Source organism: Poecile atricapillus, chromosome 13 (assembly GCF_030490865.1).
Source record: "Poecile atricapillus isolate bPoeAtr1 chromosome 13, bPoeAtr1.hap1, whole genome shotgun sequence".
NCBI classification, from domain to species: Eukaryota; Metazoa; Chordata; class Aves; order Passeriformes; family Paridae; genus Poecile; species Poecile atricapillus.
The window spans coordinates 1,431,665-1,458,147 of NC_081261.1; the positions used below are offsets into that span (position 1 = coordinate 1,431,665).

At 45.5% G+C, this 26,483-nt stretch overlaps 1 long non-coding RNA gene across 3 annotated transcripts; it reads left to right on the top strand.

The window, feature by feature from the left end:
- Positions 1–5,307: 5,307 nt before the first annotated feature.
- On the top strand, positions 5,308–26,011 carry LOC131584299 (uncharacterized). Of its 3 annotated transcripts, none has more exons than XR_009278682.1 (4): positions 5,308–5,417; positions 5,616–5,679; positions 23,959–24,128; positions 25,826–26,011. It is a non-coding gene; the product is annotated as an uncharacterized LOC131584299 (long non-coding RNA). The 3 variants fall into 3 exon arrangements; XR_009278681.1 differs by having other exon boundaries at positions 25,851–26,011; XR_009278683.1 differs by lacking the exons at positions 23,959–24,128; positions 25,826–26,011 and adding an exon at positions 16,215–16,402.
- The last annotated feature ends 472 nt before the right edge of the window (positions 26,012–26,483 follow it).

The following is a 26,483-nucleotide window of genomic DNA, read 5'->3' on the forward strand; positions in this document are numbered from 1 at the left end:
AGCTAAAGATGTGCTGGTTGTGCTCCTGGGGCTGGAAAGAGTCTTCCTCTGCCTGTCCTGCTCCTGATATTCCTTTTGCAAGCGTGTGCCACAGGCTGGTGCTGGGAGATGCTTTGATCTTGCTCATTTTGGCCAGGCTCTCTGGAGAAGTCCCCATGTCCCTGTCCCAGCTCAGATCTGTGGCCCTGGACACGTCCCAGGGGCAGGGAGAGGGCCAGGACCTGGGGAGGGCAGAGGGAGAGAGCTGGGATCAGGACAGGGAGAGGGTTGGGATCAGGAGCTTCAGGGGGAGAGGGTTGGGATCAGGACAGGGAGAGGGTTGGGATCAGGACAGGGAGAGGGTTGGGATCAGGAGCTTCAGGGGGAGAGGTTTGGGATCAGGACAGGGAGAGGGTTGGGATCAGGACAGGGAGAGGGTTGGGATCAGGACAGGGAGAGGGTTGGGATCAGGACAGGGAGAGGGTTGGGATCAGGACAGGGACAGGGTTGGGATCAGGACAGGGAGAGGGTTGGGATCAGGACAGGGAGAGGGCTGGGATCAGGACAGGGAGAGGGTTGGGATCAGGACAGGGAGAGGGTTGGGATCAGGACAGGGAGAGGGTTGGGATCAGGACAGGGAGAGGGTTGGGATCAGGACAGGGAGAGGGTTGGGATCAGGACAGGGAGAGGGTTGGGATCAGGATCAGCTTCTTTGAGTTTGGGGTTTCAGCCCCACTCTGCCCCTTGGCTGCTGCCTCCAGAGAAACAAATCCTAAAAAATAGCAACAAACTGAGCAATGTCCTCAAGTCCCTCAAAATGAGGAGGATTAACCAAAAGTGTATGAAATCTCAGTTTCTTCAGATAAATCCTGAGCTTTCAGAGTTTGTATTTAAAGTCATGAGGTCACCACTTATATGCAGTTCCAAGAACACATAACATATTTTTTTCCAACCCAAATCCCTTTTTTGGTATTGCCCTTGTAAATCCTTGACAACTGGAATAACAACAGTGTCATTTGGAGTGAGTGACAGCTGGACATAGGGAAGAAGGGAGGGAATATTTGGGTGTCACTGGCACAGAGCACAGACAAGATGTTCTTTGAGTGAAGCAACTTCTGAGGAGCTGCCTGAGCCCCTGAGCCCCAGCCACCTCCTGCAAGGCAGGGCAAGGCTCTGTTTACAACATAAATTGGTTTTTCAAGTGATGCAAATTGCTTTGGAAGCGCTGTTACCTCACACTGTACAAAAAAACCTCCAGCAGTTCTCCCTGGCAGCCTCTCCTTTTCCATCCCAACAAACACAGCCTGTCCTGGGGTTCCTGGGGCTGGTCACACCCCAGGGTCACCCTGAGGCACAGCTCAGGGCACAGCGAGGATATTGCTGTAAATTTAGAGGGGAGATGAACATCTGAGCATTGCTGGGGTTTTTGTCCTGGGTGCTGGGTGGGAATTCTGGGCACAAATGGATTTATCCAGCGCTTCGTGGTCCCCTGGGTGTCACATCAGCTGCTTTGGTGGTGGCCCAGCTGTGCTGAACCTCCTTGGTGCTGTCTGCTCGCAGAGATGTGCAATTCCAGCAGGTCAAAATGTGAATTTTTCACTTAGCTCAGCGGTTTTGGTGGGATCTCAGCTGTGCTTCATGGCTCAGAGACCCTGCAGAGACTCCCTGTCCTGCCAGCGCTCCAGGAACATCATCTCCAGCTGAGACAAAATTCCCTGTCCAGAGAAACTCATCTGATCCAATTCTACAAAACTCAGCCAGATTTGGAAAGTGCTGCATTCCCAGTGCCCCCAAATGGAAACTTCCAGACCCAAAGATGCACAGAGGGTTGGCTTTTTTTTGCTCAAGTACACAGAATTACGTGCCCAGTGCCAAAAGCCAGTTTGGAAATTTGGATTTATTATGCATTTTCCAGATTAAATCCAGAAGCTGGTTGATGCCAGATAATGTGAGGTATAAATGGAGAGATTTCTCTCTGAGGCTTCTCTCGTTTGCTATCAGGGAGCAGCAGTTTTCACCCTACCAGGCAGAGGAGATAAAGTAAAAAACCACCATTTCCAGCTTGCAAAGGCCCAGCCTGTGTGGAATCAGCTCAATTATTTCAGCTCAGTCTGCAAGGAAAAGCAGTTCCTATCTCAGAATTACAATTACATGGGAACGTGAACTGCAATTTCTCTCCTTATTAATGCAATATAACAACAAAATATGGACAACGACAATGCAGCGGTTCCTAGGGCTTTGAAATAACTCTGGGCATGATGGATCTTTAAACATGATCTGGCTTCATTTCATTATTTTAATATCATGCCTTGAACTGGAAATTTGTGAGGTTGATCTTGTTTGAGAGTACTGATGCAGCATTTAGAGTGAGAATACAGAACATTTCACAGGGGGAAATGCTTTTCATAACTTGTGGGTAACTGGGTCCCAAAATCCAGGGACACTTTGTGCTAATTTATTTACATTTACAATGTATTTACATTATATGTTTACATTAACAATACCAAACCCATGCACTGAAAAATGAGTGCAGAACCCAGAAAATTCACAAAATGAACTTAAGGCACGAAACCACCAAAAAAACCCCAATGAAGAATCTTTTTCATTTGCATGTTTTTTGAGCTTTAGGGTAAAAGGCTCCTCGTGTTTTAGGAACCTCGTGATTTTGGAATCTGATCATAGAAAATTCGGTATTTAAATGTGGGCTGTTGCACTAATCCATTCTGGTCTAATTCCTCCCATCTTCTTTTCTTTCCCAACCACTCTCGTGGTCCATTATGGAGCAGAAGCCCTTTAAATATCCAGATTTACTCCCTGGGAAGGCTCTGCCCTGCCCTGGGGTCACGGTCCCCCTGTGCACCAGGTCCAAACCAGGAATTTTCCTATCAGGAGCACAGGACAAACCCAGAGAAATGATCTGCAGACGTGGATCAAAGGTGGAGGAATAAACCAACTCTAGTTGTGCTTATTGGCAAAGCAGGACTGAGAATATTCCAGATTTTCCAGATTGCTGCCCCAAAACAATCAATGAGAGGTAAAGAACACTCATTTTGAAGGTAAAAAAAAAAAAAAAGCTGCTGTGTGAGCACAAAGTGAGCTGCAGAAATTCTATTGATTGATCTGATTGTACCTTGAACTGTTTGCAGAAGTGCAGGGTAAGAATCCAAATATGAGCACTTTCCATGGAAATGCAAATTGAGAATTTTGAAATATTTATTGTGGTTTGAATTGATTTTTAAAGATGCTAAGTGGTGCCAGAAGGTGCCACCTCATTATGGCTGTTTCTAATTCTAAAAAAATAAAATCCAAGAGAAGCTGCACCTCTTTTTCCCCGCCTCCCTCAGGCCTGAGGAGCTCTTTGGGGTCCCTGGGTTGGGATTTTGGGTGCTGCAGAGGAGGAATGGATGTGTCACTGCTGAAAGTCCAGACCCCAAACACTTTTCTGGCACATCCAGAGCTGCAGCTCCTTAAAAAAATTCCAGATTAAAGCCCAGGAGGTGCAAACACTTCTTAATTTCATCTGAGCCTCAATGGCTCTCATTTAGGCAGCCTGGGGGAGGCTCTGCTGCTTTTCCAAGGCAGTAAAAGCAGGAGAAGTTCCTCTCCAGCAAAATCTGCACCCTGGGAATGTCAGGAGGGCTGAGGATGTTGGTACCTTCATCCCCCTGGGATGGCATCTCTCAGTCAGACACAAAGCTGAGCTCATCAAAGGAAACATCAGGAGTTTCCCATCTTGTCCTTTATGCTGTGCTCACATCTGGCTCAGAATTAAAGCCAGCACTAAAAACAAGCTCCTGGAGTCCCTGTTTTTGATAAAGGAAGAGTATTGTGCACATTTTATTCTGGTTATCTCATGGAAAAGGGTTGGATGTGATGGGTTGTTTTATTCCCCACAGCCCCCACAGCTGCCTCCCAATTTTAGCATGTTCAGCTACAACATCCAAAGATTTGATTTCTATGAATATATCAGATATTAAGAATGATATCATCAGACTGAAAAAATTGATACAAACTTGAAAAAGCAGTTGACTCTTGCACAATTTATGGTATAAATTACCTCGGAAAGAAGAAGAACGCTCATATTAAGATTTCTTGCACCTTCCTCTGTAGTAGCAGGAGTTTTATCAGCTCATGGCTCATTAAAAACCTATTTTTAGAACCAAGTGTTCTCCTTCCCCACCCCCTGGGTTGCTCTGTCAGACAGAAAGGGTTTTCTGGGAAAGAAACCCTGATTCATTCTGCACAAGTGAGGCAGAAATCTGAGCTCAGGCTCTGCCTCTGGGTCCAGGACAACTCGTGTGACCTTTGGCTCACATAAAATATTGTTTTTCCCCTCTTCAATTGTGTAATAAATAAAGGATCAAGGAGTGAAGAAATGCAAATAATGTTATCAGGGAGAGTTATGGGATCCTGAAACAACTTCTGAGGGATCTGGTGCTTTCTTCTCCTTCAAAGGTCATCAATTAGGAGTTGGTGTTTGTGGCTTTGAATTCCCTCCAGTCTGGGGAGTTCTGCTCAGGATAAAATCCAATGAGCTGCTCTGGGCTGGAACAGGAGTTCTGATCTGATTAATATTCCCTATTTCCAGCACTTCTGAGGGAATTTATTTCCAAAGGAGTTTATACAGTTTATATATATATATCCCCACTGGGTGAGATAAAGGGTGGGATGAAGGGAATCTGGCCCTGCAAAAAGGAGTCACCATAAATTGTGCTTTGCTCTGGAGCAGGAAAAATCTCCCTCTCCTTCATCCTCCCACTGATCTCTCCAGCATTTTCTGTTGACTTCAGGCACAAAGAGAAATGCCAGGGCTTTATCATTTCATCAGCTGCACATGAGCTTATTCTTTATTTTATAGGAAGTACTGGGGTCTAAAGTCACCAGGAATCTTGACTTGGAAGTGTTCAGACACCACAAATCTGGCCTTAGAGGAAAGCCCCCAGGAAAATTCCTGGGACAAAAGCCAAAATCTCTCCATTCTTCCTAACATATTTTTTCACAGTCTTAATTTAATTAAATCTAAGGGGATTCATTAATGATTCCAGTGCTTTTGTCTCATCTGTCTCTATCAGATAATCCTCCACCTACCTCTAGTCCCATTTGAAAGTGATTTTTGTAATTAATTTTCTAAAATAAATGTATTTAATTTACACACCATTTGCTTCCCCACTGCCTAATGAAGTAAAAAAATAAAATAACTAGTGTTGAAATGAACTTGCCAGACATTGGAACAGTTTCTTGACCTGCTCTTCTGATAAGAGTTTATTTGGCTTGTCTTCATGAAACTTTGCCTTTGTTCTTTGGGTTAACCTGGGGATTTTCAGCACAGGGGAAAATAAAATAAAAGTGAGTCTGTCACAGCTGGGGCTGGAATCCCCCCTCTTTGGGAATACTGCACAGATCCCACCCCTTTTTAAATTTCAACCTCCAAGGACCAGGTAGGCTGTAAAATACAACATTATTTGTGTGCACAAGCCCATTAGGCTTTATTTGGATTTCCTTCTGCAAAGCAGGTTGCTGTTTTTCCTTTTAATATTACATTAATTAAATACTATTAAGATAATTAATATTACTCAATTAAAAGGTGCTGCTCACTCATTAATTGCTGCTCAGCTGATGGATGTCTGTTTTTCCAGGTGTCCTGATATGGATAAATCTGGATCATTTGAGGGCTGGATAAAGCAGAGACTCCTGTCCCATGTAAATCACAATTCCAGCTCCCACAGGATCCTCCCTGTCCATGGTAGCAGCCATGGCATGGCTCTGCTCTTCCAGAACTTTCTACTTTGTTCAGATGGAGAAACCTCACAATCCTGGCCTTTAAATCAGAAATTTTATCCCAGAGAGGAGGGAGAATCCCCCTGGAGCAGGCAGAGCCCTGGGAATTGCTCTGAGCACGAATCCAAGGCTGGTGCTGCTCTGAGGGATGGGCCAGGGACAGCCTGAGCTTCTTCCCAGCCCCAAATGGTTCCATTCCCACCTCTGGATTTCTCTGGGCACTTCTGGGACTGTAATTATTGCTTTAAACAACATAATCCCTCCTGGGCTGTCTCATCTCTCTGAAATATCTGTTTGATACACAAGGCCTTGATAGAAAGGCTTTGTATGGAAAAGGTTCTGATAAACCTGAAGGTTCTGAGGGTCCTGGATTCTGCCAGCAGCGCCACGTTTTAGGAAAACTTCCCTGGCACCAAATTCCCATTTGGTTTGGTGCCTGGAGAGGCTCCTGGAGCAAGGGCTGGGCAGGGTTAAAGGAATAAAGCAGGGATTTATTAAAAGCCCTTCCAAGGATGCACCTTGGGCACTGCAAGAGCCCGGCCCTGGCTGCACCCAGGATGGGCCCTGGCTCAGGAGTTTCACTCTTGGATCAGTTCTGCTCCATTTCCACCTTGGGGTGAATTGTGCAATTCCAGCTGCAGGTGATGCAGTCCCATCCTCCCAGCTTGCTCTCCTCAATTCGCTGCTGGTTGCACTTTTTGGGCCTGGAGCTGCAGCGGTGTCCTTGGCTGTGGGGCTGGAGAAGGATTGTTGTGTGTGCCTGAGCTGTGAGGAGACCCTGCTGCCACTTTGTGTGGAGTTCAGAGTTCTGCACCAGTGCAGAGGCTGGAAAATCACACAGCTCAAAGTGAAGGCCTCAGGTTGTGTTTGTAGAACCTCAGCTGAGCTCTGGTTGAACCCCCAGGGTTTTCCTGCTCTTTCCAGCCCCATCGGTGGCTTTGGACACACCAGAAGTTTTTATTTCTGGGTGTTGTTTTCTAGGAAATGCTGAGCCCCAAACCCCCCTGCTCTCCTGCCCTTGTCCTCAGCTGCCTCCCTTGGAACTGAGAATTTGGAATTTGGAATGATTTCCTTTGCCCTGGAGCAGGAGCATTTTTCACCCACTGTTACAGCAGGGAAAGAATTCCCATCCTCCAACTCTCAGAGTGACTCTGAGTATTTGCACTGACAGCTATAAAGTATTTTGGATAAAGGCAAAGTATGTCCTGCTGTTCTTTACATGCTTTAAATATTTCTGGGTAAATTCTGTATTAATCTGGATATTGGGAAAGGCTGGAAATAACTTTTATGCTGGAATTTTGTGCATGATGGGCATTTAACTTAAAATAACCCACTGGGACAGACCCACCCCTGCATTAATTTGATAAAGGCAATCTGTGCTAATTAATAACTGTTGTCAAAATTGTTTTTAGAACTACTTCTTGGAAATACTGCATTTTTTCTTAATTGATGTCAAAACTGAAATATTCAACAATAATTTATTTCCTTCATTTGACCTAATAGTTAATCAATTAGGAGTATTATTGATATCATGTTTTAAATAGAAACAAATTGCATTGTCAAAGTATGCAAGCATATTTTCCAACTATTTTCTGATATATTTCAGAGTCAAGTAGTTCAAGACTGTTTTAAGGGACTAAGAAATAAAATAATTCCGTGGATGTTACAGGGATTTAACTCCACTTTTCTGTTTCTGTCTCTGAGGCAACAGGAAAATGCTTTGGCCAATGCCCCATCCCAATGGGATGAGTGTTATATTTATAAGAAATGTTTCAGAAAGTAAAACTTTTTTTCCATTCTGTTTTTTGATGTTCAGATCTGACTAAAATCCCGAACTGAATTTTTACATCTCAGAACTTTGATATTCTTTAATTTCACATCAGTGATGCTGCTCCAAGCCTGAATAGGTAACAAATGTCACCACTCAAAGATTCCCTGTGGGAAAACTTCCTTTCCTCTTCCCAGCAGTGAGAGGAAATAAAACGTGACCAGAGCATGTCCTTGGCTGCAGGACAATGTGGAATGTGCTGCTTCTTGGTCACAGTCACACAATCCTTTAGGCTGGAAGAGAAATCCAAAAGCATCGAGCCCAACCTCGCTGAGCAGGTGTAAAATGACCTGTCTGGAAGAGACAGCTTGAGAAGAGACTCCTTTTCCATCTAAATTGTTTCAAAATCCACAATTTCAGTATTTTCTGTGCCTTCCTATATAGTTCTTTTCCTAAGAAAGTTGGAAACACAAAGGTTGTGACAGAGGGACTTGTGCCACACTCACCCCTGGGACTTCAGCTGAGCTTTCCCAGCTCTCCTCAGGGAAATCCAATATTTCCTGAGCACTTTGTGGAGCAGTTCAATCCCTCTCCTCAGTGGCCACGTGTGTGCAGGGACACTTTACTCTGGGTCAGTGCTCCCTGCATCCCAAATTTACACTCAGGAACAGCTGGCTCATTCCAGAACTATGTGAGGCAAAGTTGAGGACGAGACGTGGAACCTCCCTCTTCTCCAGCCTGATCTGTCACCCTTGTTCTAAATTTAAATCTGTGTTTACAGGATGCAAAAGGGAAGAGGCAGGCAGTTAAATTAAGCAGCAAAACATCTCGTGTTTATTTTGAGGTCAAACAAGTGGATTTTCTTTTCCATATGGTGAATCCAGAGCCTGGTGGGTGATGTGCACGTTTGTGAGAGCTCTGTGAACAAGTGAGCCGTGCTCAGAGGGACCCTGGCTTGGCTTCTGACCCTTTTAGGGTTATTTTTGGCAGCAAAATTCCATAGAATAACAAGGAGTGGGGCTGGAACAGGGAGTTGGTGGAGCTTTCTCAGGAGGCTTTTCCAAGGGGCATTTTCCTCTTCTTAGGCTGCACCTCCCTGTCCATCCCCTCCTCCAAGCCAAGCCCAGGAAACTGAACCTGGGGAGCCCTGTCAAAACCAGCAGGTTCTGGCTGGAAATGGAAATTCCTTCCATTTCCTTCCTGAGAAACACCTGCAGATCCCAGGGAGCATCCCAGAGCAGGGATGAGCTGCTCTCAGCACCCCAGGGCTCTGCTGCCTCCCCGGCAAAGCCTGGATTTGCTCAGGTCACCGATTCTGCTCCCTGCTCTGAGCTATTTCAGCCCCAGATGAGGACTCTGGTCCCAGAGCTTGGAGGGAATTTTGTGGAATGTTTGATGGGAATGGCCCAGCCCAGGGAAACGTGGACTGCACTGGGCTGAGCTGTGCTCTCCTCTCCCTGTGTCTGCACATCCTGAGTGGGAGCTGAATTTAGGGAATGAGCTGCTCCCCTTCAAGGGAATTCAGCAGCTCCTGGCTGTAATGGACAGCTTTAGGTTGTTGCTGTTATTAGGATGGGAAGCTGCCCATTTTCTCTCTTTCAGTACAAGAGACATTTCTAAACTGATTCTCAGAGTGTCCCAGCTATAGAGAAACCCTCTGGAGTTTCTGAGAATGGGATTGAATGTGATTAAAGGAAATTAATTCTGGATAAAATTCAGGTTGAAGTTCTGAGACCTTAAGTTCTTATCTGGCCCAGCATTGTGCACACACACAATCACTGTCTCCATCACTTTATACCTTGGGACTTAACCACATTTGTGTTGTAATTTTATTAGAAAAGGTTGATGTCCAGGTATTGATAAAGGAACTAAAGGGATAAATATTCATCCTGTTTATTGCATCTGCTTCTGGTGCTTTTGTAGCAGAGGTGAAAGGAGAATAAAGCCTCCCAGATAAAATTTTAATAATAATTTTATGATTCTGCAACAGCAACTCTATTGTGAAACAGTCTGTGTTGTGTTCCCAGCCTGCCAGTGCTGCAGGTTTGTGTCTATTTTTACCACTTTGAAACTTATTTATTGCCAGCTCCTGCAATTTATTACGCAGGATCCAAAGGCAGGGACAGTTCTGTGGATTCCAGCAGAGTAAGCTCTGTTGTGGGGTGGTTGAGATCATTAAGGAAGGTCTTGTACAGCCAATTACTCCCAATAATTTCATTAGAAAAGACAAAGGCAACGTGAACTTTGTGTAATTCCCATTCTAACACCAGGATCTGTCATTTCCATTAATAGCAGCTTCCAGATTTTGAAGTGAAAAGGTTCAGTCTGAACTCCAGTCCCTTCCAAGAGGAATCCAAGAGGAAAATGCAGGGTTTTGTGCCCTCCCTGTGTGCAGGGTGGATGTTGTGGAGCAGGGAACACCTGGAATAGGACACATTTCCACGGAAAACCTTTGTTTTGTCCTTCCCAGACCCCACCTCCCATCCCTGTGATCAGCAGCACCTCACCCCCAGCACTTGTTTGATTCTATTCCTCCTTTTCATCTCCCAATAATTCCCTAAATAAATCAGCAATGTTACCTCAGCTTCCCTGTGTCCCATTGGGAAAAGCTCCCTGCCTGTGACAGTGCTTTCAGCATCTCTTCCACTTTCCCAGATCCTTTTTCCTTGTTTGTTTTACATCCAGATGTCCCTTTAAATTAGAGTTCCTCAGAGCAAGGCAGGAGAATTCCCATATTAAAAACATAAACAAAGGGGCATTGTTTTATCTTTAAAGCTCTTTGCTTCCCCCCTCATTCCTCTCTCCTGAACTCAAAATACCCAGCTATAATTAAATATCCTCTCTAGGAGGGAGGGAAGTGCCCTCCCAGGACTGGAGAGGCCAAAGCAGGGTGGGAGAGCAGAGCTTTGCCCCAGCCCTGTGGTGGGAATCACAGCATTGCCTTTGCTCCAATCCCTGCAGGCACATTCCCAGCAGGATCCAGAGCTATTTGTGCACATCCCCAGGCCCAGCTAAAGTCCATATGCTGAACCAACTTCAATGTTTTCTGTAAGTTTAATTTAAAAGCACATATATGGAATTAAGGCAGTATTCAGCATCTTGGACCTTCCTTTATGATCCATATTCATTGTCCACCTTGTTCTTGGTTTTCCTTCCACTCCTGAGCATGCAGCCACAGACAAACAGGATGGGCAAAAATAAACCTGATAAACTAGAAAAAAAATTAGTTTTACTTGCACAAGACAAGTGATAGATTTTATTTTTTTTTCTCCTTCAAAGAGGGTTTTTATAGAGGAAGAAGTTGAGAAATATTCCTTTTTGTCAGGCTTTAAGGAATTCCAGCTCCAACATCTAAGGCAGACTCAGGAGTTCTGTTAAAACTTGGTTGTTCAACCTTTTCTTGAGAAAGTACCTCAGAGTACTTCAGAGTATTTCAGAGCACACAAAGACAATGGGATCATTAATAAAATAAATCAGGACATCTATTATTGGGGCACTCAGCCAGGATAGTAAAGTTGTCCTGAAAGGACACAAACACCAGGCTGGAAATGAAAACCTGCTGCTATCTTTAATTCTGAATCTCCTGTATTTTCCCTTTTTATTTGTAGCCGGTAATTTGAGGGCAGTGACATCAATTAGCAGTTTAATTGGAGCTGCAGGGACTGTCTAATTGGGAAGCAGGGGTGTGCCAGGTAATAAGTTCCATTTCCAATGAACTCCAAGCAGCAGAAGTGGTGTGGAAAAGACTCTTTCCAGCATGACCCCATCTCCAAACAGGAAATCTTTGGTTCTGCTGGGAGAGGACCATGAGGAGCCAGCTGCTGGAACTGGGGCAGAAATCACAGTCATGGCAGGGAAAACAAAAGAGTTTCCAGGCCAGAGCTCAGAGCAGAGATGCTTTTCTCCCTGGCCATTTATCAGCTCCTTCGAAGTAATTTGGTGGAATTTGGAGTGGTTGTTCTAAAAATACATGGGATGGGAAGCTGGAATTGGGGCAGGAGAGAGAAATCATCATCCAAGGAGGTGGAGAGGAGCAGAGCAGGGGCTCAACAGGCTCTGAAGTCAACCCTGGCACTCCAACCTGAGAGAAGCTTTGGTTCATGAGAAAAAATAATTCCATAGATTCCAACAAGAGAGAGAGCTGGATGCTTTCCCAAAGTTCCCACATCCAGGGGCTGGTTGATATTCCAGATTCACCTGTTTGTTATTGAATGGAGATGGTGTTTATTCTCCAGGCATCCCGAGTCATCAGGTCCTGTGGAATGCTGAGAAGAGAGTGGTTGTTGTTATTTCCTGGCTGTTATTTCATGTTTCATGTCATTTGTAAGACACAAGAGCTGCCAAGCCACAAACTGAAGACAATTCCCACATTTTGCCACCTGGAAGGGGCAGCTGGGGACAATCTGAGCAGGAACAGGGCATTGCAACTCCTCCCTTCCCACTCTGACATTATTTCAATCTCCCCTTCCTTCCATCCATTCTCTGCTCTTGGCTGAACACCCAGGCATGATTTTATTACCTTGTGAAATCAATGAATCTCAGCAGAAAGCCTCATGAGCTTTAAATGGTCCAGAATTAGTGTGTGCAGCAGGCAGGGCCCAATTAATCAATCAGTCAATCAATCCATCATCCCCAATTAATTGTTTTGTAGAGTGGCCCCGGATTGATCCCTGGGTGAGCTGAGCCCCAGGACTGCCTGAGCTCTGGCAACAGCTGATAGACCTAAAAGTTCTGGAAATTAAATGATTTAAATGAATATTCAAGCATTAAATCAATGCTAAGCAGAACAAGAGGTGACATGTCCTCCTGTTTATTTGAAAATTAAACCTGGACAGCTGTTGAGCAGTGCTATTTTTCAAGGATTTATGGATTTCTGGGCTGGCATTCTGTCTTGTTCGTGTCCTTTTATTGGCTTTTGATGCACTAATTTGGAACTGCATTATAATCACAGTGGTTAGGGAGAGATGGCCTTGGGGTTTTTCTTCTCAAGCTGGCAGAGAGAGAAGAGATGATTTGAGTTGTGTGATTCAGCCCATGAAAAATAACCACATTTTCATGGGCTTTTGGGAATATCAGCAGGGCAGGAAGGAGGCTCTGTGGGCATGAGCCCCCAGGATAAATAAAACATTTTATTCCCTCGGGGTGAAGATGTGCCTTGAGAACCACTGCTCCATCTTTTGGGGGACACAGAAGGATTTAAATTTCCTGGGATCCATCCAAATCCTTAAATATATTCTAAAAACGAGAGGGGAAAAAAAAGGTAGTTCTGTGATAAAGTTGTGTTTCAGCTTTGGTGATTTTCCAGGTGCAAGCCTGCAGTTTTCAATAAATAATTGGAAACAACTGCAGCAATGTTGGGCTACAGGACTCTCCAGCTGTAGGATTGATACCAAATCCATCTGCTTCCCTGGCTGGTGGCACATTTGTATTCGTGTTCCCTATGAAATAATTCAGCTGAAAATATTCTTTATTGGGCTGAGAAACCAGGAATGCTCCACCAGAGTCGGGACTTGTGGGTGCTCTGCCCAGAATTCCCAATTCCTACCAGCACCTGTGACTTTCTGCTCTTTCCTAACAAGAATTCCTCGTCTTTTCACTGGAGTTACACAACAGGAAAGGGTCAGAACAGCTGGAAAGCTGCTGTGGAGAGTTGTGGGCAGGCAGCACGTGGGAGAACATGTTCAGACATCCTCTGACTCCCTCAGGTCGGGGTGGGATTTCACTGGGATTTCTGTGGCAGAGGGGATTTCTGGAATATTGGCCAGTGCAGACTCTCAGTCTCCTCTCGGATGTTTCCCTCTGGGCTGGGTGGTGCTGTCACCCTGTGCCCTGGTTCCCAGTCCTTTACTGGCATCTCATGAAAACACACAGGGGATGAGTGAAAAAGGCCCTGGAGAATCCACTGAACACATTTCCACCCCTTTCTTTTCTCCCCTAAATTGCTGTGCCTTTCTCCAGAGCTGAACTCTTTGAGCCACCCTGAATGCAGCAGAAATTCTGCAGTTCCTCAGCTGCAAAGACATTTCCTGAGAGCATTCTGGAGCCAGGACACATTTCCATCTCTCCTGTCTGATTTCTAAAGAGAGCAGAGGTACAGCTGAAAGCCAGCAATTTAAAAATGAGGAGATGTTCTGAGGGAGCATTTCTGGGTGTTTGTATGTGCATTGTGGCTCTCCTTGATCCAGGGAACCACAGGTCCCGTGGTCATTCTCTGGCACAATCTGGAGGTGCTGAAATGATTTGGGATGAGATCCTTTGCTGAGTCATAACACTTCACTTGAAACCACGGGGAAGCTTTTAGCATCAATAAAAACATTCCAGACTCTCCCTTCAAGGCAACGTCTCGTGTTTACAGCTGCACCACTGCAGCACTTCAGCTGCTACACTTTCAAGTGCTCCTGAAAAACACCTCTCATTTTATGACATTTCATCTCCCAGCATTAACAGATAATCTTGTACAATCCAAATAGATTTGCAAGTAAGGCCAATTATCCAGGCAGGAGCAGCTGGGTGAGGGAAGCCGTGGGCTGAGAGCAGAGAGAGCTGTGCTGTTTATTACAATGTCCAATAAATCATTTACAGCCAGAACCAATTACCTGTTTATTTCCAGTGCCTGCTCTTCAATTAACAGGGGGAATATGCACCTTTAAAGGAGATAATTTCTCAGGATGCATTAGATTGTTGTTCCAGCCTGGAGCTGAGCTGTTCTGTTGGAGTTTCATTGGGAGTCTCTGCTGAGAGCTCAGCCACCCCAGGGTTGGCATTACCTGGGCTCTGCAAATTTGGGAGCAGTTACCAGTCAGTGACAGGGAAAGCTCTCAGCATCCCAGCTCTGAGTGATCCTTGCTGGAGCAGGCTGGGATGACCCTCCCTGGGGAGCTGGGAAGTGCTGGTGGGCACCAGGAGCTCAGCCAGACCCCCAGTGGAACCAGCTCCTTTTACTGGGAGTTCTGGTCTTTCACTGCTGCCACCTGTGAGTGCTCAAACCCGACCCTGATATAATTCCTGTGATGATGGTGGAGAGCACAGCCAGTGGGAGAGGGTTTTTTTTTAATATTTATGTATAAAATTCATAGGGAAAGTCAAACACTGTCCCATTCCCAAAACCTGGGGCACAGACTGGCAGCACTGGGAGCACTGGGGACTGAGCTGGGAATGGCCCCAGCCTGATGGTCTGGAGTAAGAGCAGGATTTCTCCTGGAGAATTCCTGCTAACCTCCCCAAGAAGAGCCATGAAAAGATGGGTGAACTCCTGTGGAATGGGAGAGTCCAAGGCCAAATCCATAGAAAGTGAGGAACTGTGGGGAGTGCAGGTTCCTGGCTGAGATTTGCAAACTAAATGAGGACTGCTTTGCATTTATTTGAATAAGAGCATTTTCCATCCCTGGAAGTGTCCAAGGCTAGGTTGGACGGGGCTTGGAGGAACCTGGGATAGTGGAAGGTGTCCCAGGGTATTAAAAAAACCAGAAAAGGTTCTGGCAACCTGAAAAAAACCAGTGGGGTGGGGACTCTGGAAGTCTCTCCTGAGAGAGCCAGGACTTGCCTTGGGAGCACTGATCCATAACAACCCCAAGGGACAATCAGTGTCTGTCAAATAGTTTGATTCACTTACTTTGCATTATCAACAGAAAGAGTGAAAAAAGGAGCAAAGCTTGGTGTGTTTCTATTTCTGGCATTTGCTGTGCCAATTAGTGATTAATGATTGATGATTAATCCCACAGACTTTTTGGTGACAGGGCTGGGAAAATCTTCCTGACACAGGAGACTTCAGCAATTATCCTCCAGACTAAGTGCTGGGACTCTGTAATTTATGACACCTTTATCTCCTTTGGGATAAAACAGCAGTAAATAAAATGCAGAGAAAAGTCTCACAGGGCCAGGAGAATTCATTTGTAAAGGAGAGAAACTCCTTGGCTTTCAAGTTCTTTCCAACTCTAATTTCTCTGCAATGAGGAGAGGGACAGAAAACTGTGTTTTTATCATCTTTAGTGATTAAATGTTTCTGTTGTTCAAAGTAATTCCTGTGTTCAGTGGATATATTTAGCTGTATAACAGCAAAACATCTCAAAGCAGAAAATATGGAGCTACTCTGACTCCTGGATGGAAAACAGGGAGGGAATTCTCAGAGTTTATCTTGTAAAGCAAATCAGGAGGTTTGGGGTGCCCGTCCCTGGAGGTGCCCAAGGAATTTCTGGAGGTGGCACTCGGTGCCAGGGCTGGGGACAGGGTGGGCATCGGGCACAGCCTGGACTCAGTGATCCTGGAGGGCTTTTCCAACCTGGATAATTCCACGATTCTGTGGTTCCCTGAACTCTGCAGCTTTGCTGCAGCTGGAATTTCAACCTGCACAGGGGGGGAAGTCTCTGTGCCTCTGGCACCAGCTCCTGCAGCGGAGCTCAGCTCAAACACAGGATTTTGAGGACCTTTCCCTTCAGTAAATGTTGCTCAACCAAAAGGTCTGAGCAACCCAAAACTGATTAATCATCGCCTCCAGGAGAATTTATTTATTAGGCTTTAATCCATTAGCACAAGTTTTAGATGGGAAAGAAAAAAACATTAGGAAGAAAAACATTGTAAATCTAATTCTTCTGGGAACCGTTAGTGGCTGGTTCTGGTGAGAATTGCTGAGGCCATGAGCAATCCAGATGTTTATTGTTTGGCTAAGGCTGATTTTTCCTTCTTCCTGCAGTTCATTAACAAGCAGTGAGCGAGTTCCTGGGGCTGGAGAGGGAACAACTGGATGGACAAACCTCTGATGTGGTGTTTGCTGTAAGCAAAGCTGTTGGTTCTGTTCTAGAAGACCTGCTTTTCCATTGAAACAGATTCAAACTGGCTTCAAAACCCAAAATCATCTGAAAATGGATTTTAAACCCACACTGAGACGTGTAAGGCTAGATTTCCTAACTTTACAAAAGTTTTTGGGTTTTACTTAAAAAGTACATAAATCAGCATTTTCAATGGGAAGAGCCCCATTTAAATTGTTAAAATCCCTGGGAGGTGAAACAGAAACTCACAAAGCTGAGGGACACTTGGCTAAATCCACTTTCAGAAATGTTTATCTCAGGACTGTCAGTCACAGCAGGCTCAGGGCAGTGTCTGAATACTGACAGTGTGCTTTGGGAAGGGCACATCCTAAAGAGAAACTTCAGGGATTAAAATCAATTTAGCCCTTCTTGTCATTTTTTCTTAATAGCCCTACGAGGGAATATAAATTTCAGATTAGGGAATGGTTTAAATAATTTCTCTGTTGTCTGCTGAGGAGAAATGCTTTCCCTTTAAAATAGCTTTTTCTTTTCTCTCTGCCTTTCCTTTCTGTAGCAGGTTCTGCTGCAAACCCATCAATCTGAATCACAGGTTAACAATCTCATTCTGGTGATAAACTGAGGGGTGCTGCAAGCTAATTTATTCTAATTTCAATATTCTAACATCTTCTATACTCGATTGTGATCGGGGGAAAAACCCTCAATCCATCAAAGGGAAACAAGAAAATGTCTCCTGCCTGGAATAAGCAGACACTTATGTCTATATTGTCTCTAGAACTCCTTGGATCATGTCTTTAATTTGTGTCTAGTTTTCATCTGTTGAGACATTTTTACAGAGTTTGAACTCAAGAAATAAGTACATTTTAAGAATATTTTGATATGGAAGGGGTAGGGGAAAAATGAGTGAAATATCCTGTTTGATACTGTGGCCAAAGTGAGCTTCAAAAAGACATTTTTGTACCTAATTGCTTGTTCCATATCACAAAATCAGGGAATGGTTTGTGTTGGAAGGGACCTGAAAATCTCAAAATTACAGACTGCAAGGACATCCTGTGAGTCTGCATGGAAAGGGATTGATCCAGATGTGTCTGCATCTCTTCCCAACGCCGTGGGAATCTCCAGGAAACCTCAGGGCACCAGAAGAGGCCAAGGAAAAGAAGATTCCAGCAGCACCACAGGGGTTGGGACCACAAGGGCGATGCACTCGATGTGTCTCATTTTATCAGGGAGGTTGTTTAAAGCACCCAAACCCCAGGAGAGTGCTTGGAGCAGCTGATTTTGGTGGTTACCTGATTTTATTTCTCATCAATCACAGCAAGAAATGCAACCTGAACCATCCCCAGGCCCAAAATCCTGGAGAATTTGCTCCAGACCTTCTCCCTGGAAACCTTTTCCACACAAATCCACAGGCTGGTGCCAGAATCTCTCTTGCTTTGGCATTTGCACACCCAGGGTCACACACAAGACTTGAAGCTCCTCCTTTGCCTGTCCCAAACTGCTCTGTTTTAGAGCCAGATAAATGTTCACACCCCAAAAACCATTGCTGTGTAGCTCATTCCACACACACACAGACAGCTCTGTTCAGCACTGGTTATTATTATTATTAATAATAATAATAATACTGGTTATAGTTATTATTATTGAACTGTGAAATATTTACTGGTGCCATTATTCAGAGCCTTCCTGAAATCCCTCACAGTTTCACTGAAGATGCTCAGGAGCTCAGGGACTGATCCCAGCTGTTCCAACAGGATCTGCACAGCTGGCAAGCTGCTAATGAATATTGGCATTGGGGAGTTTTTACCAGGAATCTGAGCTTTGGAAATCACAGCTCTGCAGTTTTCAAAACCGAGTCCCACTCCAAGGAGTGAAATTAATCTGAGTTTCAAACGAAATCTTGTATTTCTGTATTAACCCTTTGTCAGTTTTCAAGTATTATGAAAACATATTTTGTCACCTAAGTAAAAAATACTTTGAATTTATAAAGTTTTCTGTCTAAGAACAGGAAAACATTTCAAGCCCTCAGCCTGCTTAGTGACTCAGTCAATCAGTAACTCACAGCTCATTTTATAGGCAGGGATCACTGCGGGAGATTTATCCTTCCAAGAGCTGCTCCTGGTCCTTGGGTGGGATTTACCAGCGAGCAGGGCTGCTCTGATGTGCAGTCCAGCTTCCTCCTCACACGTTTGTCCCTTTGGATGAGCTCTGGTGGATTTGGAAAAGCAAATCCTGCCTGAGTGTTCCTCTGCAGTGGCAGTTTGGAAACACAAGCCCAGATGGCTCAGTCAGATTTCACAGCAGCTGTGGGGAAAAAAGAGGGAAAAGAGGGGGAAAAAGGGGAAAAACACCTCCTGTCTGTTTTATCCAGCTTAGCAAAGACTCTGCTTGGAAGGAACAGAGTTCACTTGGAGCCAGTTAGCTCTGAATGCCAACAAGACTAAAATTCCCTCATTAATACACGAAGATTCTTAATTGTGACCTGTGTGTTCTTTCTGAGCTGCCAATCAGCTCATTTTTTCTCCCTCAGGAACAATTCCAGGTGTTCTTTGGCCTCCACTGAGGTTCCCATCTCCCAGGAAAGCAGAAATTGCTTCATGGCAGGGAAATGTGCAGTAGTTGGTGCAGTGTGACTAAAGGGAATATTTGATTCCATGTTTAGTGACAGCTTTGCAGCCCTGCACGAAGGATTTTGCAGGATGGATAATTCAGAATTGGACTGCACAAAGAATTTGACCCACGACTCCAAAACTCATCTCAGCAACCACAGAGTAATTTGGGTTATATCAAATAAACAGCAAACAAGGATCTTTTCCCTTGGACCAGCAAGGGGTCAGGATCTTTATCAGGTGGTGGCTTTCCTTCGATCCCTCGAGCTTGTTAATTAACAAATGAAAGTGCAATGAATTAGCAAATCCAATAACCTGGGATTTCTCTCAGTCTTTGTGAGTCCTTCCCTGTTCCTGCCAGGCTTGGACTGACTCCACACTCCAGGCATGACAATTTCCATGGGAATGGACTGGTTTGTCACAGACAGCAGCCTGAGAGGACTGAGCAGTGAGATTAAAAACTCCTTAAATCACAGCAGAGCAGCAGCAGAGGAGACAAAGAAACCACACTGTAAAAACTTCCTTCTGGGGTTTTTTTAGGTCTGAGATAGACTGAAAAGCCTTTCAACACTTGACCAGGAATCTGGTCCCTCTGTCGAGCCCTTCCTGCTCAATTATCCAAAATATTTTGGAGACCAGTGTGGTTCCCTCTAGCAGAGAATCCCAGGATGGCTCAGGCTGGGAGGGAGCAGAGCTCAGGGCACAGGATTGTGTCCAGACTGCTCTGGAATATCCCCGGTGAGGGAGGCTCCACAGGGCTGTTACATCCTATAAAAGGGGTGTAAAGTCCTGTGGGAATCTCTGGGAACTCCTCCCCAGGATTTCACAGCAGTAACCAAAGGCTGTCCCCAGCCCAGATCTCCCAAAAGCTGGGATGTCCCAGCCGAGCTCAGCAGAGTGAGCCAGGGCTGGCTCTGTGCTCCTGCACAGGGATGCCACAGGGATCACAAACACATTCTCCTGGCCACATGCCCAGGGATTTTTGCTTGTTGGAGGCTCCTCTTTGTTTTTGCTGAATCCCAGAATCCCTAAGGTTGGAAAAGAGTCCAGGCTGTGCCCGATGCCCACCTTGTCCCCAGCCCAGAGCTCTGAGTGTCACTTCCAGCCCCTCCTTGGACTCCTCCAGGGATGGGGATCCAACCCTCCCTGGGCACTTCCAGTGCCTGAGCTCCCTTTCCATGGGGAAATTCCTGCTGCTGTCCACCCTGAGCCTCCCCTGGCCCAGCCTGAGGCCGTTCCGTCTCCTCCTGTCCCTGTTCCCTGGGAGCAGAGCTCCATCCCCACCTGACCCCAAGCCCCACGTCCATGAGCTCAATTAGCACTGGGCTTAATGAACCTGCAAGGTGAGCTTTGCATTTCCCTGAGATTTCACAGCTTCCTTGTTTTCAGGAAAACCGTGGAGAGCGTGCCTGGCTGGGCTCTGTGACAGCTGCTGCCACAACTTCTGCTGCTTCGAAACTTCCCCAATTTCCTGCTCAGAGAGAAAAAAAGAAGAAATGTTTCCCTTTTGACTTAATGCAGAGGTATTTGAGGATAATGAGGAGCTGAATTCCCAGCACTCATCCGCAGCAGCGATGGATTTTTGGGTGAGAGATGATGGGAGCAATCATCTGACTGGAGCAGTCAGATATGGTTTAACACCTGCAGGAATGACTCAGGAGCTTGATGAGCTCCTCTCATTTCCCTCTGGAATTTTGGAGATGTTGTGTTGCTTGTGGAGGTGCCAGTCCCTGCAGGGGCTCTCAGGGACAGCTCAGGCTCGCCCTGGCCCCGTGCAGCAGCTCTGGCCCTGCTGCACTTTGAGCTGTGTGATTTTCCAGCCTCTGCACTGGTGCAGAACTCTGAACTCCACACAAAGTGTCAGCAGGGTCTCCTCACAGCTCAGGCACACACAACAATCCTTCTCCAGCCCCACAGCCAAGGACACCGCTGCAGCTCCAGGCCCAAAAAGTGCAACCAGCAGCGAATTGAGGAGAGCAAGCTGGGAGGATGGGACTGCATCACCTGCAGCTGCAATTGCACAATTCACCCCAAGGTGGAAATGGACCAGAACTGATCCAAGTGTGAAACTCCTGAGCCAGGGCCCATCCTGGGTGCAGCCAGGGCCGGGCTCTTGCAGTGCCCAAGGTGCATCCTTGGAAGGGCTTTTAATAAATCCCTGCTTTATTCCTTTAACCCTGTCCAGGGAGCCTCTCCAGGCATCGGTGCTGGGGAGCTCTCGTGCCAAAAATGACTTTTTGAGGCCTTTTCTGCTAAGGCCAAGGCTAATCCAAGAGTAGATCCTGGTGGGAATAAGCAATGACTCTTCATGAATAACAATAGCACAATCAGGCCCTAAATGAGACATTTATTCAACCTTTCTGATCTCCTCTAAATCCCCTTCCCTGCATTGGCATCTGTGTCCCTGGAGGAAAGGACTGACTAACTACAGCTTTATTCCAGGAGGCAACAGCAGGAGGAAGGAGGATGCTTTGAAATGATATTTCAGGCATATTGTTAATAGCCCTGCTTGGTCCTTCCCACCTTCAAACAGGGTCAGTGCAGTGCAAATCCTGACAGGGAGGGGAAGAGGAGCCCCTGAGCATCTCCAAATTTCCTGCTCAAAGTTCAGAGGGAGATCTGCAGTGTGCAAAGGGACAGAGAAGTGCAGATTGCTCATGGTCTTTTCAAACTGAGATGCTCAGATCTGTCAGTACCTCATCCTGTATTAAAGAAGAATTCAAAGTTTGGTATTAACACAACCTCCTCCTGGCTCCAAAGATCTTCCTGCACTTCCCACAGCTTCCCAATGTTCTCTCCCTTCAACAGGGAAGGAATCTTTCTAGATTAAAATCACAAAGACAGATAAGACCCCACTTTTCACCCCCAGCCTCTGTCTGGGCCATTTCTTGTTGCTCTGCTCCTACCCATGCACAAAAACCCAGTAGGTTTCAGTTTCATGGTCCTTTTCCAAAAGTGTGCAAAACTTTCTGGGTGCACTCACTAAACCATGACTAAAAGGGCTTGAGGAGGACAGAGATTCCAGGGCAAAAATTATAAAATCCTTGGGCACAAGGAAAAAAAATTGTGTTAATTGAGCTTTCCAAGTGGTACCAGCAACCCTGACAGAAATAAAAATTTCAGGATGTCCCATAAAGAGCAGAGGAAGAAAGGACAGAGGCAGCAAGCCTTGGGTAACTCTGGGATGAGGGTGTGGGTTAATGGAGAGATGGAAAATGTACATCACTTTTACATCAATGCCCAAAATACACTGACAGCTATTTTCTCAAGTGACTAGGAATAGTTTAGAGATTTTTTCCCAATCAAATGGCATGAGGAAAAATAGTCTGCAGGGGCTGGTGAGGAATGAGGGGATTAGGAGGGAGAATGTTACAGAACATAATAACTGCTCCTTTCTGCCATTTCTGTCCCTAAAATCCAAGCTGCTTTTTGTGGTTTTGGAAGAGGAGTGTCCATGTGAGGAAATGAAAACCTGACAATGCCTTTGCTCCCTTTGAGCTGACAGGAGTTCAGGAGATAACAATAAACAAACAAATTGAGCCCAAGGAGAAGGGGAACAGAGCTCAGCACCACCTCCAATTTCTGCAGCTTTGTCTTAAAGTAAAATGCAGATTTTTAAGGGAAAAAGATGAAGAACGGAACCAAATGAACCAGAATAGGCAGAAACAGCTTTTCCTTGCTTCCTTGGGGGGGAATTCAACAGCTCCAAGTGGGTTTTAGGTCTTGTGCCATTCTCATTCATCCTTGGCCTCCCCTCACTTCACACTGTCAGTTTTGTTGAACTGCTCTGCATGAAAAGTGCTTTTGATGTTTGGCAGGGGACCAGCAGGAGAGAGACATTTCAGCAGCTCTGCCCTGTGGGGATAGAACTGCTGGATCTGACTGATCCATCTGGGAATATTGCTGGAGTTCACTTCATGGAAACGATTCCTGCTGCAGGTCCCTCCTTCCCTTCCAGTTCTGAGCTTGTTCTCAGTCGTGGATCACTCCCAGTTTGAGCACAGAGAGGTTTCCTTCACAGGAGAAGCTCTTGTGAACCATTGGAGGTTTCCTTCAAAGGAGAGGAGCTCCAGCCCTGGGAGAGAAAGTGCTGGGGAAGGACCTGGAGAACCTCGAGTTTAGCACCAAATCTTTCCCTTTCTTCTGCCCTCAGTCAGGGAAATGAGCTCAGGATTTACTCCCTGCTCCCTTTTTACCAGCAGAGCCATTTTTACCAACTGACCATTTCCCAGAGCTTCAATTTCCTGCTGAAGATTTAGATTTTTAATTCTTGTAATGAGGCTTGTCCCAGAGCTCCAGAAATTCCTAATTAACTTTAGGATTATACATCAAACAGTGCTCGCAGCTGTGTGCTGGCAGGGAGGCTTTGGGGCAGAACTTCTGGGATGTCACTCCTGGCTTTGAGGCCTGGGCTTGTGGAGATGCCACAAGCTCCAAAATGCCCTTTTAAAGCAAACACCCCTCAGTCCCAGGCCCCAATTTCATCTCCCAGTTGAACTTGGGGAAAGAAATGATATTTTTAGTCTTATTAAGCTGGGTTTTCTGCCAGCAGCACGGCGAGGCTGGCTCGCACACCTATGGAAATGAGTTCTCATCTGGCCCCACACGCTCCTGATGAGGACCTGGCTTGAGGAAAACATGACTTTATGGGCAAAATCAGGCAGTAAAACTCCACTTCTCCCCATTCCTTGAGCTGAATTTGCTCCTGGAGAAGTGGCTGTGGGGAGAGGCTGAGTCACTGCTGGTGGCACAGAGGGAGCTGCTCCCCACATGTCCCCTGATGTCTCCAGCTCCAGCACAGGAACGTGGCAGGAACACTGAAAACACAATAACCTGCAAGCTCCTGGCCTGCTGACATCCAGGGGATACAGGAGCAGCATAAATCTGATGTTCCCCTGTGATTGATCCGGATCAGAATCCAAATTACACCAAACCAGTTCACCAGGTCTCAGGGAGAATATTTAACATCATCACCACGGCAGGTGTTATATACAGGAAATACCTGAATTCCTGTAAAAATAACATTTTTGTGGCTTTTAAAAGACTCATTTCACAATCTCCTCAGCCAGACTCGATGAATCACTGGGCCATGCTGTCCCTGGTGGAAGTGCAGCAGATGGAGGAGCAGGCACCAGGGATCCCCCAGGAAGCTCCTCAGGGTGGGGATGAGAACTGGGCTGGAACACAAATCATGGAGAGGCTCTGCAGGACCCCTGGGCACAGAATCTCTGCTGGGTGAGTGCATTTGATGTGAAATGAAGCACTGGGATCATCCATAAAGGTGTCAAAGCAAACCCCTCCAGCTACTCTCGTCTGGTGAACACAGAAATCTTTATGCATTACAGTGCAACCCTTAATTACTTGATTGCATTGGTGTTGATGGAGGATCTGTCTCAAACACTGCCTTGAGGGAATTTTCTGGGATAAATCAGTGCCCAGCAAGGAACTGCTTGTGGGCAGGACTGAGGCACTCAGATGTGCCCTGGGGGACAGGAGATGCTGAGCAATCCCTGAGATCCAATTCCCTGAAATGCAATTTCCTGAGCTGGGTGCTCTGTGCCCCCAATCTGAGGTGTCTGACATTCCCAGGGCTGGAAGTGCAGGAAGAAATCACTGATCCAGTGGGGAGTGAGGCAGAAAACTGCTGAAGGCATCCCAAAAATGTGCTCCTGAGCAACACACACTTCTTGGGTGTTTATTCCGGTGTTTATTTATTGTATTGGGTGTTTATTTATTTATTCTCTTGGGTGTCTATTCCAAATTCAGGATGGCAAAGAAGCACCAGTGATGTGAAGCTCCCAGACTGGTGCCATAAGTGACCTTAAAAAGTTATTAAAGTTTTAATTTTTTAACTTTTTAAAAAAAGTTATTAAAAGCTTTTAACATTAAAAGCTTTTCTCCTCACATTGTGAGGAGAAAGGTCCTTTGGAATGGGATTTAGTGGTGTCCCTCTCATGTGAAGAGGAAAAAGTCACCCCATGTGGCATCTTTGTTGCAAAGGCAGCCAGAACAGGAATCACATTTCACTGCCACCCTCAGGTACTTGTTAAAGCAAGCCCGGGTATCTCCATTTCTTGTCTCTTTTGATTAATTCTTACCTTGTGAGCAAGACCTGCCACCAAACAGAGCTTCTCCCTCTCCTCTGTAGTGAATATCTGTCTCCACTGATTCTCTGCAGCTGATAATTCCCTAATTCTGCCTAGAAAATGAAATTATTTTATCTAATAATTTCCTAATTCTGCCTAGAAAATTAAATTATTTTATCTAAAAATTTCCTAATTCTGCCTAGAAAATTAAATTATTTTATCACCCAAAGGGTTTTGCGTTTACCAGTAAGAACACCTCTGCAACCACTTAAAGTCTTGTTCAGGGTTAATGTAATACAAATCCTTTTTCTTCCTCCACTTTAAAAAGGAGAATTCAAAGATAAAATTCTCTGACTATTGTCCCTCCCCTGTAGCTTTTCCTTTCTTCCCAATACCCAGTTCTCAAAATAACTAAATACATTTTGTCATTAAAATCTGATCTCTGAAGTTTTGAGAAGGCTCAGCTCCAGCTTGAGAGGGTTAAGTTCCTTTTTCCCTTATCTTACATTTCCCTCTAGTGGCTGAGCCCTCGAGCATCAGCACCCAAAGGGAGGAACTTCAAGATTTTCCTGCTTTGCCTTTTTTTTATTTAAAAAAATCTCTTTGAGCTCGTTGTACCCTGCTTGTCTTGCTTTGCTGTGTGTGAAAACTCTGCTGTTCCCTTCCCAGGACTCGACACAGCTGCTCCCACCCTTTATTGGGGAAGGTAAAATCCCTGTGGTGCCCAGATTTGGGGGCAAAGGAGGAGTTTAAGGGAAGGAATAGTTTTGGTTCAGGGCTCTCAGGTGTGCACAGACCCAGAAATGTTCTGGTAAGACAAGACACAAAATTTCTTTTTTCTAGCAGGGCTTTCTCCTTGGTTCTCTTCCAGAGAAGTACCCCAAGACAAGGCTGTGCTTCCAAACTGGGTAAGTCTGGCTGGATTTAAACATAATAAAAACCAAGTGAAGATTTAGGAGAAAAGATTCACCCCTCAATGCTCCCCTGCCTCACTTCTCCTCTTCATGGCAAGATGGTCGTGCCAGAAGAAAATGAAGCTTAAAAAAAGTACCCTGTTAAATAAGTTCTTTTGGTATTTTAAAGCCATTTTTGGTTATTATACCTGCTAATCAAAGGCTGTTAGGGGCAGGGAGGATGTAAAGTGTCAGTGTCTGAAACCAAAAAAGCACCAGAGCAGTCTGTGCCTCAGGACACCCTGGGAGAGCCACCTCCAAGCTGGAAAATCTGAGCTCTGAGGGTTCAGAAGCTGAGAGTTTATTTCACTTTATTTGAAATGAGCCTCCACAAGAAGCTTTTTCAACGAAAAGGGCTTCTTTCTCATAAATACTTGAAAGCAGGCATGGAATTTCTGTTCACCTCAGGAAGATGATGCCATTCCTCAGCCCTGTCTATGGCTTTGTGCTCGTGTGTGTGGGTTTGGGTTTTTTTCCTCAAACCACACTGATTTTGTCAAAAGTGTCTGAGTTTGAAAGCCTCCTGAGCAAACATTGCAGAAGTGAGACTG